This window comes from Nicotiana sylvestris, chromosome 12 (genome assembly GCF_000393655.2).
Source record: "Nicotiana sylvestris chromosome 12, ASM39365v2, whole genome shotgun sequence".
Taxonomy (NCBI): Eukaryota; Viridiplantae; Streptophyta; class Magnoliopsida; order Solanales; family Solanaceae; genus Nicotiana; species Nicotiana sylvestris.
In genome coordinates, this window is record NC_091068.1 from 99,398,564 (window position 1) to 99,404,823 (window position 6,260).

Below are 6,260 nucleotides of genomic sequence, written 5' to 3' on the forward strand. Positions count from 1 at the left end.
GGCACACACCCATACGCCCGTCACTTGGCATTTGTGTCACCTCAATAGTAATCATAAATCACATAGTTTGGGGTTTCGAACACTCAGAACCAAGTTTGGAAGCGTTACATACCTCAAGCCAAGCCAACTCTAGCCCGCGACGCTCTTGCCTCTCGATTCGGCCTACAAATATCCCGAATCTAACCAAAATCAGTATATAACCATCAATATACGCTAAAGGAGTGAAAACCATACGAAAATTATCAATTTAACTCAAAAATTCTGTAATTGACCAAACCTGACCCACGATCCCACATCTCGAATTCCGATAAAATTCACAAAACTTGAATCCTTACACTCTCATGAGTTCATACATACCAAATACACCAAAATCTGACCATAAACGACCCCTCAAATTCCTAAATCAAACCTCCAATTCCAAGCCCTAATCTCCCAACTTTCTTCCCTAATTTTCCACTAATACCAGGATTAAACAATGGAAAAATGGCCATAAACACAAATAATAAGGCTTAAGAAGCTTACCCAACAGAAAACTTTCGATTCCCTTGGAAAATCACTGCCCTAAATCTCTTCCCGTCTTTAAAAATGGCAAAATTTAGCAAAATTCGCGAAGGGGCCTTTTTATACCTTCTACCCAGCAATACCGCATCTTTGGTCCATTTCCCGAACCTGCAAGACCCTTTTTGCGCCTACCCAACTGCTTCTGCGGTTTTTCATTTATATTCCCTGACCATACTTGTGGCGTAATACCCGTACTTGCGGTCACGCAGGTGCGTCCCTTTCTCCGCATCTGCAATTTCTGCCTTTTTCACCTATGGTCGCATCTGCGGCTGATTCTCGCTTCTGCGATCATCGCACCTGCAGTCCCCTAACCGCAGGTGCAGTTATGACAGAACCTCAGCAACTTCAGCTGCAAACTCCAACTCTCAAACTTCCCGATAACTATCTGAAATCATCCCGAGGCCCCTGAGACCTCAACCAAAAGTACGAACAAGTCATATACCACTATTCAAACTTATACCAATCTTCGGAACACTCAAAACAACAACGAAACACCAAAACACCCTCGGATTCAAGCCTAAGGATTCCAAAAACATCTGAATTCCGCAAACGATCAAAAATTATATCAAACCACCTCCGAATGACCTAAAATTTTGCACACACGTCAAAAATAACACCACGGACCTGCTCCAATTTCCGAAATTCTATTTCGACTCCGATATCAAAATTTCCACTGCCAACCGGAAAGCGCCATAATTCCAATTTCGCCAATTCAAGCCCAAATCTACCACGGACCTCCAAATTACATTCCGAACACACTTCTAAGTCCCAAATCACCTCACAAAGCTATCTGAATCATAAAAACCTAATTCCGAGATCGTTTATTCACAAGTCAACTTCTAGTTGACTTTTCTAACTAAATGGCCAACTTAAGAGACTAAGTGTCTCATTTCTCTACAAAACCACTCCGAACCTAACCTAACCAACACGATGCGATGAAATACAGCTGAACAACACATAAAGAAGCAGAAATGGGGGAAACAGAGTGGTAACTTATGAAACGACCGGCCGGGTCGTTACATCCTTCCCCTCTTAAACAAACGTTCATCCTCGAATGAGTCAAGAAATATACCTAAAGCCTCAAATAGGTAAGGATAACTGCTCTGCATCTCTCACTCAGTCTCCCAGGTAGCCTCATTCATGGACCGACCTCTCCACTGCACTTTTACTGAAGCTACAACTTTTGAACTCAACTTTCGAACCTGACGCTCCAAAATAGCCACTGGCTCCACATCATAAGTCAAATCACCGTCCAACTAAACTGTGCTGAAATCCAAAACATGAGATGGATCACCAATATAATTTTGGAGCATAGAAACATGAAATACCGGATGCACACTCGATAAGCTGGGTGGCAAGGCAAGCTCATAAGCCACATCCTCAATCCTCTGAAGCACCTCAAAAGGACAAATGAGCCGAAGACTCAATTTACCTTTCTTCCCAAATTTCATAACACCATTTATGGGCGAACCTTCAGTAGAACCTTCTCCCCAACCATGTAGGACACATCATGAACCTTCCTCTCAGCATAACTCTTTTGTCTCGACTGCGTTGTACGAAGCCGCTCCTGAATCACCTTCACCTTGTCCAAAGCATCTTGCACCACGTCTGTACCCAAAAGCCTAGCCTTGCCAGGCTCAAACCAACCAACTGGAGATCTACATCATCTCCCATATAAAGCCTCATATGGAGCCATCTGAATTCTCGACTGATAACTGTTGTTGTAGGCAAACTCTGCGAGCGGTAGAAACTGATCCCATACACCCCCAAAATCAATGATACAAGTGCGCAACATGTCTTCCAATATCTGAATAGTGCGCTCGAACTGCCTGTCCGTTTGAGGGTGAAAAGTTGTGCTCAACTCAACTTGAGTACCCAGCTCTCTCTATACGGCTCTCCAAAACTGCAAAGTAAACTGAGTACCCCTATCTGAAATGATGGAAACTGGGACACCATGCAAGTGAACAATCTCTCGGATATAGATTGCTACCAACCGCTCTGAAAAATAGGTAGTACACACAGGAATAAAGTGCACGGACTTGTCAGCCGATCCACAATCACCCAAATAGTATCGAACTTCTTCAGAGTCCGTGGGAGTCCAACTACAAAATCCATGGTGATCTGCTCCCACTTCCACTCTGGAATATCTATCTGCTAAAGCAAGCCACCCAGTCTCTGATGCTCGTATTTTACCTGCTGACCATTGAGACACCGAGCTACAAATCCCACAATATCCTTATTCATTCTCCTCCACCAGTAATGCTGTCTCAAATCCTGGAACATCTTTGTGGCACCCGGGTGGATGAATACTGCAGCTATGGGCCTCTTCTAGAATCAACTCCCGAAGCCCATCTACATTGGGCACACATATCCGGCCATGCATCCTCAAAATCCCATCATCACCAATAGTCACATCTCTGGCATCGTCGTGCTGAACCCTGTCATTAAGGACAAGCAAATGAGGATCATCATACGGGTGCTCTCTGATGCGATCAAATATAGAAGACCAAGAAATCACACAAGCTAATACCCGACTGGGCTCCAAAATATCCAACCTCACAAACTGATTGGCCAAGGCCTGAACATCAACTGTAAGAGGTCTCTCCCCAACAAGAATAAATGCAAGACTGCCCATACTCACCGCCTTCCTACTCAAAGCATCGGCCACTATATTGGCCTTCCCTGAATGATACAAGATGGTAATATCATAGTCCTTTAGCATCTCCAACCATCTTCGTTGCCTCAAATTGAGATCCTTCTGTTTAAACAAGTGCTGGAGGCTACGATGATCAGTAAACACCTCACAAGACACGCCATACAAATAATGCCTCCAAATCTTCAACGCGTGAACAATGGCAGCCAACTCTAGATCATGAACAAGGTAGTTCTTCTTATGGGGCTTCAACTGACGAGAAGCATAAGCAATCACTCTACCCTCATGCATCAACACACACCCAATGCCAATTCTCGAAGCATCACAATACACGGTATATGAACTTGAAACTGATGGCAACACTAACACTGGAGCTATGGTCAAGGCAGTTTTGAGCTTCTGAAAGCACGTCTCACACTCATCCGACCACCTGGATGGAGCACCCTTTTGAGTTAATTTGGTCAAGGGTGATGCAATAAATGAATATTCTTCTACGAATCGACGATAATAGCCCGCCAAACCAAGGAAGCTGTGAATCTATGTAGATGAGGACGGTCTGTGACAACTCTGAACCGCCTCAATCTTCTTCGGATCAACCTGAATACCCTCAATGGACACCACGTGCCCCAAGAAAGCCACTAAACTGAGCCAAAACTCACATTTGGAGAACTTTGCGATAAATATTCTCCTCCATCAATCTCTGAAACACAACTCTCAAATGCTCCGCATGCTCCTCCTGACTACGCGAGTAACCAGAATATCATCAATGAATACAATAACGAATGAGTTTAGATAAGGCCGAAACACGTTGTTCATCAAATGCATGAACGATGCTGGGGCATTAGTCAGCCTAAAAGACATCATAAGGAACTAATAATGACCATATCGGGTCCTAAAAGTTGTATTAAGAATGTCTGAGTCCCTGATCTTCAACTGGTGATACCCTGAACGGAGATCAATCTTAGAGAACACCCTCGCTCCCTGAAGCTGGTCGAACTAATCATCGATACGAGGCAAATGATACTTGTTCTTGATTGTGACCTTGTCCAACTGCCTATAATCGATACACATCCTCATAGTGCCATCCTTCTTCTTCACAAATAGGACATGAGCATCCTACAACGACACACTAGGCCGAATAAACCCCTTATCAAGGAGTTCCTGAAGCTGCTCCTTCAACTCTTTCATCTCCGTCGGTACTATACGATACGATGGAATAGAAATGGGCTGAGTGCCCGACACCAGATCAATACCAAAATCAATATCCCTCTCCGGGGGCATGCCTAGTAGGTCTGTAGGAAACACATCCGGAAAGTCCCTCACCACGGGAATAGAATCAATACTAGGAGCGTTTGCAATGACATCCCTCACAAAGGCTAAGTATGAAAGACAACCTTTTCCAATCATCCGCTGGGCCTTCAAGAACAAAATCACCCTACTGGGGACAAAATCAGTCAAACCCCGCCACTCAATCTGTGGCAACCCAGGCATAGCCAATTTCACTGTCTTAGCATGACAGTCCAAAATAGCATACGGTGATAACCAATCCATGCCCAATATCACATCAAAATCAACCATACTAAGCAACAAGAGATCCACTCGGGTATCCAAATCCCAAATAGTCACTACACAAGATCGATATACAGGTCTATAATAATAGTATCACCCACCGAAGTAGATACATGAATAGATGAAATAAGAGACTCGCGGGGCGTATCCAAATAATGGGAAAAATATGATGACATATATGAAAAAGTGGAACTGGGATCAAATAATGCAGAGGCATCTCTGTGGCAGACTGAGATAATACTTGTAATCACAATATCTGAAGCAAAAGAATCTGGCCTGGCTGGTAGGGCATTGAAACGGGTCTGACCACCACCTGATCGACCTCCCCCTCTAGGGCAACGCCTAACTGACTGATCTCTACCCCGAGCTGATTGAGCGGGTAGGGAAGTAACTGGTGCTGAAGCTGAAGGCTGACTCCTCTGGTAGGATGAACCTCCCGTAAGACGAGGACAGAACCTCTTAATATGACCTAAATCTCCACACTCGAAGCAACCTCTCCCGACAAATGGCGGTGGGGATTGAAGGGAGCCCCGTGCACAAAGATGCCCACTAGAAGAACCAGGCATATATGAGCCATGAATTGATGGTGCCTGAGTTGAACTCTGAGCTGGAAGGGCACTAAGAGACGAGTGACTCTGATGTGAACGGTGAGAACCATGGCCAGATGACCCACCATAGTGACTTGAACGGGCTGGTTGAGTATGTCTGAATGGACGGACTCTACCGTACTTAGACTGACCTCCCGAAGGAACACCACTAAAGCTACCAGATCCTTGAAACCTCTTATCATCCCTCTCATCCCGCTCCTGGCAGCGAACTAACTCTATCTCTCGAGCAATGTCAACCACCTCCTCAAAAGGAGCGACAGATACTCTAGTTAGAAAAATCTGTTGTTGATAGTTGAGGCCATCAACGAACCTCCCGATCCTCTCCCTATCCGTGGGAACTAGCTAGATAGCATGATAGGCCAACTCGGAGAACCTCATCTCATACTACGATACGATCATATCCCCCCTAAAGCAGCTGCTCGAAATGCCTGCGCAGCTCCTCTCTGCGGGAATGCGGTACATATTCTAGGAAGAGAATGGAGAACTGATGTCAGGTAAGGGGTGGTGCACCAATAGTCCTACGCCTCTCATAAGCCTCCCACCAAGTGAAAGCAGCTCTAGAAAACTGAAAAGTACTAAATGAGACCCCACTAGTCTCCAGAATACCTGTTGTACGCAGCATCCTCTAACACTTATCCAAGAAATCCTGGGCATCCTCGCCCTCTGCGCCACTGAAGGTCGAAGGCTGAAGTCTACCAAACCTCTCTAATCGACGCTGCTCGTCATCAGGCATAACTAGAACAACAAAATCCTAAGCATGTGTAACTAGCTAGGCTGGTGGTGCCTCCGGTGTCTGGAGTCCCTGAACAACCTGCTCGGGTGTACGGGCGGCGGGAGTCTGAGTGCCTTCCCCGGCCTAAGAAGTAGCT